The sequence below is a fragment of the Balaenoptera acutorostrata genome, chromosome 1, assembly GCF_949987535.1.
Source record: "Balaenoptera acutorostrata chromosome 1, mBalAcu1.1, whole genome shotgun sequence".
Lineage (NCBI taxonomy): Eukaryota > Metazoa > Chordata > Mammalia > Artiodactyla > Balaenopteridae > Balaenoptera > Balaenoptera acutorostrata.
Window position 1 is genome coordinate 97,758,825 of NC_080064.1, and position 7,855 is coordinate 97,766,679.

At 47.5% G+C, this 7,855-nt stretch overlaps 1 long non-coding RNA gene across 1 annotated transcript; it reads right to left on the bottom strand.

The window, feature by feature from the left end:
• Positions 1 to 2,587: 2,587 nt before the first annotated feature.
• On the bottom strand, positions 2,588 to 7,619 carry LOC103002423 (uncharacterized). Its single transcript, XR_449925.2, has 3 exons — positions 7,506 to 7,619; positions 3,596 to 3,692; positions 2,588 to 2,990 (listed from the first exon to the last, which is right to left on the bottom strand). It is a non-coding gene; the product is annotated as an uncharacterized LOC103002423 (long non-coding RNA).
• Positions 7,620 to 7,855: the final 236 nt, after the last annotated feature.

A 7,855-nucleotide genomic window follows, 5' to 3' on the forward strand; every position in this document is an offset into this window, starting at 1 on the left:
GAACAGCAAGAGCAGAGAATGGGGCACAGCCCCGTTAGGATGACTGACCCCTTCCAGCCACTCCAGTCCTGTTTCCTAAAGGGAATTAGTTGTTGGCCTCGGGGAAAGAATTCTCAAAGGACTGTTGCATGGACATGGTAGGAACTGTTGACCTTGAGACCTGAACATGCTAGGTCTTCTTTTCAGCTGAAATGAACCACTAACTGAGGGAAAAGAGGAATATTTCACTTTGTGGTGAATCCTCTGAGCCTATGGGAATCGTCTTGGCCCATGTGTATGTGTCACCTGGCCTCCGCCCAGGATGGCCACCCAGGGGGCCACCTCCCTAGAAAGGACCGGCAGTCCAGGAGGCAAGGTTCCTGGGCAGCCTTTCCAAGGCTCAGCCCTGACCTCTTTGCCAAAAGCTTTTTTGTTTGTTTGTTTGTTTGTTTTAAGCAGTTTATTTCATGAACCACTAGAGCTGGGGAAAACGTTGATGAGTCATAACACCAACAATCTATAGCTCTCAAAGGAAGAACTGTAATTCCAACTTGTTGACCTGAACCGGGAGGCTAAATGCACTGCTTGAATTCATTTCTGTGATTGGAGACAAAAACACAACTGGGGCCTCCTACTAGGAGTTGAAACTCCCTTGATCCTGAGCCTTCGGCTGTTATCTCATTGATATTTTCCAGTATAAATCCAGTATAAATGGATTATTTCTGAATAGAGTGCCGTGATTAGAAAATACATGGCACGTGTGCCAACAGTTTCCTATCCTGTACGCGTGACAGACATCACCAATCAGTGCTGGCGCTCTCTCCCACGGAGCCCAGAGATGACTTCAGACCCAGTTTCAACACATTCTTCTAGGCAGCCATTATAATCAATCAGCATTGGCGTATGGAATGAAATCATTTGACTTTCCTGAATTAGTTTATAATCATAGGCAGGATTTCCTTCTTTCTTTGTTTTTCCCAATAAGAATGAGGACAGAGTATGGAGGTTCCTTAAAAAACTAAAAATAGATTTGCCATATGATACAGCAATCCCACTCCTGGGCATGTATCCAGAGAAAAGTCTAATTCAAAAAGGTACCTGTACCCCAATGTTCATAACAGCACTATTTACAATACCAGGACATGGAAGCAACCTAAATGTCCATCAACAGATGAATGGATAAAGAAGATGTTGGATATATATACATACAATGGACTATTAGCCATTAAAAAAAGAATGAAATAATGCCATTTGAGGTGACATGAATGGACCTAGAGATGATCATACTAAGTCAAGAAAATCAGAAAGAGAAAGACAAATATCACATGATATCACTTATATGTGGAATCTAAAATATGATACAAATGAACTTACTTACAAAGCAGAAACAGATGCACAGATGTAGAAAACAAATTTATGGTTATCAAAAGGGAAAGAGTGGGGAGGGATAAATTAGGAGTTTGGTATTAACAGATGCACACTACTATATATAAAATAGATAAACAGCAGGGTCCTACTGTATAGCACAGGGAACTATAGTCACTATCCTGTAGTAAACCATAATGGAAAAGGATATGAAAAAGAATATGGGGCTTCCCTGGTGGCGCAGTGGTTGAGAGTCTGCCTGCCGGTGCAGGGGACACGGGTTCGAGCCCTGGTCTGGGAGGATCCCACATGCCGCGGAGCGGATGGGCCCGTGAGCCACAACTGCTGAGCCTGCGCGTCTGGAGCCTGTGCTCCGCAATAAGAGGCCGTGACAGTGAGAGGCCCGCGCACCGCTATGAGGAGTGGCCCCCGCTTGCCGCAGCTGGAGAAAGCCCTCGCACAGGAACGAAGACCCAACGCAGCCATAAATAAATAAATAAATAAATTAATTAAAAAAAAAAAAAAGAATATGTATACACTTTGCTGTACATCAGAAACTAACACAGAAAGGTGGAGGAGGATGGAGGAAGTTGGGTTAAGGAGAGCCACGCGTCTTTTTCTGCTCCTACCATTTTCTGATCTAAGACTTGATATGACTCTTCTCACGTTGCCACAGGTAGCCTCTGTTCCTGCCTGTTCCTAATCCAGCACTAGGACTTTTTCCATCTCTAGGCAGGGCAGCTTGAAGCGGGGCTGGAGTTTCCTTCTTCCTGAGGGTAGGCAAGGGGCAGAGCTCTGTCCTTGGTGATTTGCAGCTGGCCCATGCCCTCGGGTCGAGTAGTGACCCCTGGCTGGCTGTGCTTCCCAAGAACCCCTACTTTAAAGGATTCAACTGTGCCGCTGCATACCCTGCTGATCTCAAGATGTTCTCAAGAAAAGTTATGTTCAGTCGCTAACTCTTACATGAGAGAAAAAATAGAGGGAAGTAGAAAATGTCCCTCGGCTGAAGAGGGTCCCCAATATGCCACCAAGAGAATTATTTGTTTTTAATTTAACTGCTTTTATTTAATGAAATATTTCAACATGGGTTGAAGAATAATATTAAAACAATCACCCACATACTCTCTGCGGCTTCAGAAATTGAAGGATTATTCTTTAATGAGAAGAAGAGAGTAATGCAGGGCCTGAACCGGGCCCCCCGGGGCTCTCCAGGAGGATGCAGCTGACTTATTTCAGTGGGAAATTGGCCAGCTCAGATTTATGACCCAATATAGAGCAGCTTCCATTTATTGTCTTGTTCAGTCAGCACCGGCTGGAAATGATACCTGCTTCCTTTCTGTGAGGCCCTGCCTCTGTGTCCTGACGGGCCGCGTGGGCAGGTGGCTCCTGCAGCTGTCTGCTCTGATGCTCCATCATCGCCGTGTTCAGACCATCCTGAGTTTTTACTTTCCACGTGTTTCCATGGCTCATCCTGTGTGAGGGATTGTGACGCTCACTCTTTTCCAGGGACTGGTAAACAACCATTTGCTTCCTCACGGCAACTCACAGACCACAGCCTTTTGGGTTTTTAATGGCAGAGCACAGAGCAGGCAGGAGGGCTGTGTTGGGTCTTGGGCTTATATTAGCTCTTCCAGGTGGATGGGTTCCTGGTAGGAGAAGACGAACTGTTTCATTTTTTCTTTTTCATGTTTTTGCCCTCACCAGGGACCTGGACTTTGCATCCCAGCCAGGTGGGTTGGGACCTTGCTAGCATTTGCAAGTACAAAAGCTGCACTCAAAGAAGCTTTTCACAGTACTTATTATTATAAGGACCATCTGGATGATGCTTACTAACCTTCCCTCTGCAGCAGTCCACTCCAGAGCACACCTGACTATGTTCTTCTCCTCTCAAAACCCTTCAGGGGTCCCCATTGCCTTGAACTTGATTAAAAGTCCAAGTTTGGGCACTCAGTTCCTTCATGAGCTCCTGCCTGCTTACCCACCGAATCTGGTCTCTCACTCCTTCTTGCATTGAATTTTTAACTAAATTTAAAAGAACCTTTAAACTAAACGGTAAACTGAGTTCATTTCTGCACATTCCCCTGCACGCTCCCCCCTCCCTCCAAAATCAGGCTCTGCTCATTCCCAGGATGCTTTTCAACTTCCCTCACCTTCCAACCTGCCTAATCCTCCCCCCGCCATCCCACTAACAACGGTCTGCGCTCAGTGAGGCCACATAGACGGCTCTGTTGTGGGGAACTGTCACGCTTACCCTGGTGGCCATCTCTCCGAGCACAGATCAGAGCCTCTAGTCTTGAGCACAGTGCCGGTCACGTGGTAATCCTATTGCACAATAACCAATATCAAGGCTGCAAAGAACGAAGAACTTTATTTGGGGTCTTAAGAATTGCAATTTGGGAGACAGATTTGGGTAAAACTGAAAAAGTGTTCTGGGGAAAAAAAACAATCAGGGGCTTATAAAGGCAAAAGCCATGAGGCTGCCTTCTGACACAAGAAAGGAAATATTTGTCCTTCAGGGATAGACCATCACGGGTTGTTTTAGGGTAAGGGTCTGATAAGCATCTTGAGTTTCTGGCAGAAGTTCTGGATGTCTTTGTCAGGACACTAAGTGGTCAAAAGGTCAGCTTCCACCCAGGCTGCGACGTGCATAAGTCACACTTCCTCAGAGGCCTCCTGGCTCTGTTTTAGAGAACTCTCTTACCAAAACCGACTCCATTCTGATTTCCTTTTCACAATCCCTAGTAGGTGTCCATCAAGTGGACGCAAGGTCTTTGGGTCATTCCTCAGCCTGAGATCCTGACTCCAACCCCAGGTTGTCTTTTACCTTCTGTTGGAGCCCACTGACCAGTCCCCCAGTTCTCAGAAGCAGATTCTTCAGTGTTTTGACTTAGTCACTCAACCCACGAGGACTGAGCAGGTGTCAGCCTAGTTGGGCTGGGGGGGGTGGGGACAAAGGTGCTCACACTTTGACGGGAGCCACGTGGAAACAGTGACAACAAAATCCAGTGAGAAAGGTTGAGGGATAAGTGCTGAGAAGCCCAGAGGAGGACGTTGCCCACTCTCTGGTTGCTCCTTCCCTGGGCTCCTTCCTCAACCTCCCCCAGGTCCCCAGTCTCTCTGCCCCTACTACACATTCTCTAGGAAATGGCAGCCACACCAAGGTGTCTACCTTTCCACTGATGACTCCTAAGTATTCAGGCCCAACCTCTCTGTGAGGATCAGAGAGGTTCAGTGACTTGGCCGAGGCCACACAGTGACAAGCAGCAGAGACGGGGCTTGCTCTCAGGCAGAGCGCTGCACCCCTCGAGTCTGCCCTTTGCTCCTCAGGTCCACTCCCCCACTTCTTTGCCTTGCTTTGCATCCTGGAGGCTGACCTGGGGAATGGCATCCGTGGGCTCCTGTGCTGGCTGTTCTCCAGTTGGCTTTGGCTAGTAGGGCCTTCACACCACTGGAGGAAAGGAAGAAAATGGAACTAGGCATTTATTCCTCTGGCATGCTCCTGGTGAGGTCACCTGGGTTGGCAGTCCCTTGGCCAAAAGGTCGCAGAACCTCTCAAGAGAACTCCTCTACATGGCTGTCTCCTTCTGGTTTATGCAACTGTCTTCTCCCTTGTCTTCTGGCCTGGAGCTCCTCCCCTCTGCCGTTACCAGCCCCAAGTTGCTGCACTAGCCCTTGTCTTTCCCCTACACCAAGCCCACACACACTTTTATGAGAAAATTCTCCCTGCACTATCCTAATTTGAGTCCCTCCCCATTTCTTGTGGGGACCCTGACAGATGCGTGTTCCTTCTCCTGCACACCCTGAATTGGTGAATTACATCGACTCTTACACAGTTCTCCAAACCTCCATCATCTGCTACTCTTCCTTCCCCTTCACCCTACTCTCACACCCACAAGTTTCTCAAGTCTGTCCCATGGTCCCACCCCACCTCTGCCACCTAAGGCTGGGCTCTCTCCACTCTCACCCCATCTATTGACATAGCCTCCTGGTTGACAGAGTATATCCACACTTGACTCCGCTCATCCATCTCGTCCTTGCTGAAGATTCCTTCAAATATAATAGTTGTTCATCATCCACAAGAAGAAATCTTCCTGTATCAGCGTGCCTGACCAGGCTCCAGCCTCACTCCTGCGGCTCACCACTTCCAATCCATAGCCCTGTGCACTGCCCCCAAATGCACCGGGCTCTGCCTGTCTTTCTGCCGTCATAAACATGACTTATTCTGGCTGGAGCTTCTCTCCATGTCTGTTGAGTGAACTCCACTCAGCCTCTGGCTCCAGCACCCCCTCCTCCAAGGGGCCTGTTCATTTGGCCGCCGCTGAACCTAGTGCTTTGATGATAGCCTGTCCGTTTCCTGGAATGGATCGTCTGTTTGCCCACCAGCCTCTCCACCTGATGTATGGCAGAGCAGGAGTTGAATCCAAGAGCTGATTCCCAAGCTTACGTCCTTTCCACCACCCTGTACCCTGCTCCCCACAAGAATAGCTACTTCATGGGGTTATTGGGGATAATGCCTGACACACAGCAGGAGCTCAATACATACTGTCATGAATGAGAGACCAGGCTGGGAGTCCCCCTATCTCATCTCCTATTTTCTGTGCATCTCCTGGTCCTTCTGGTCTCCTGCCTCCGCCACCTAAAGTACGTTTCTGGACAAATTGCCGAGCCTCTAGTCAGAGATGAAGCTCCGTCAGGAAGATTGGATACTGGGCCAGCTGTCAGGAAGCCTGGCTTGTCAGGTCTGAAATTGAAAATGTTACTGATGGGCAGCACTTCGGGTGAGTCTCTGTGTGTGTGTGTGTGTGTGTGTGTGTGTGTGTGTTTGCGTCAACATGCTGAGGAGGTGCTATCCATCAGGGGCAGGAAGATGGATCTTGCCCCCCAGCAGTCTTGCCTAGCTGCTGGCCTCACTCGACTCTATCTCTAAATTCCTACTTTCTTTGGAAATCCCACATGGGTCCTTCCCAGAACCAGAAAAATTATTTTTCTTTCTTTCTGAAATAGGGCACCTTAATTCCATGACTCTACTTGCCTAGCATTGAGAGATCTCAACCACCTCCAATGTTTTGTTATATTGTGGTGGAATTTCATTTTTAGGGGAAACCCCTACAGTTCAGCCTGTAGAAGCTGAAGGAAAGAGCAGACAGCCGGTCATTATGGGGACATAGGGAATTACAGGGCTCTTTCTCCTGCTTAGTGGGGATGTAGTTGATGAAAGGGACAACTGTTATTAACCTCGTCTCCTCTCTCCTCCCAAATACCAAGAACAGAGAAGAACTGCTTCCTGAGCTCAGCCTTGCTGCTCACACACCAGAGCCCATCCCCTTAGAGACCCGCATTTGCCAGGCTGGGCTGTTGGGTGGAGCGAGGGGAGATCGTGCCTTCCTCCCTTTTTTCTGATGTTCTTCACAAGCATCAGTATCTGAGTAAAACCAGAGAGCCCCTGCCTCAGATGGCTGGGACCTGGGCACCCTTTTCCTCCTTCCCTCCTCCTGGCCCTAGTAGGAACCTGCAAGTTAGAGGTGGAAACAAGTCAAGGGCTTTGGTGAGCCTGTCATTTTTCTTAGTCCTCTCCATCCTCCCTGCCCTTCCTGTCATGGCGCCTGCTGACAGTAATTGCCCAATAGATCGTTCCTCCTGGATAAAGAAGATGTGGTATACATATACAATGGAATACTACTCAGTCATAAAAAAGAATGAAATAATACCATTTGCAGCAACATGGCTGGACCTAGAGATTATCATACTAAGTAAAGTGAGTCAGAAAGAGAAAGACAAATATCACATGATATCACTTATATGTGGAATCTAAAATATGATACAAATGAACTTATTCACAAAACAGAAATAGAGGCACCGACATAGAAAGCAAATTTATAGTTACTAAAGGGGAAAGAGGGAGAAGGGATAAATTAAGAGTTTGGGATTAGTAACAGATACACACTACTGTATATAAAATAGATACTCACCAAGGGCCTACTGCATAGCACAGGGAACTATATCCAATAGCATGTAATAAACTATAATGGAAAAGAATATGAAAAAATAGTATCTATCTATCTATCTGAATCACTTTGCTGTATACCTGAATCTAACACAACATAGTAAATCAACTATACTTCAATAAAAATAAATAAATAAATAAATACATACATACATACATAAATAAAAAGGATGCTCCTCCTGGCCTCCCAGTTCATGGCAGTGTTGGTAGGGGTCGGGGTGTGATGTGGAAGCCTGGGGCATGGGAGAAAGAGGCCTACTGGAAGGGTCTGGCTTTGGTTGCTGCTACTGACTCAGCCTCAGGCCTTTCCCCGTATTTCCAGCTCATCAGCCTAATGTTCCCAGAGCCAGTCCCCACCCAGGACTTCCTGGAAATGAAGTCACATCAACAGACTCACAGGAGTATTTCATGGCTGCCTTTCTAAGGAGGTTATGTAGGATGTCAACATGCTGTCTCCCTGCCCTACTGCCCCCCTGCCCTGTTGCCCTCAGAGCCCCTCACTTATCT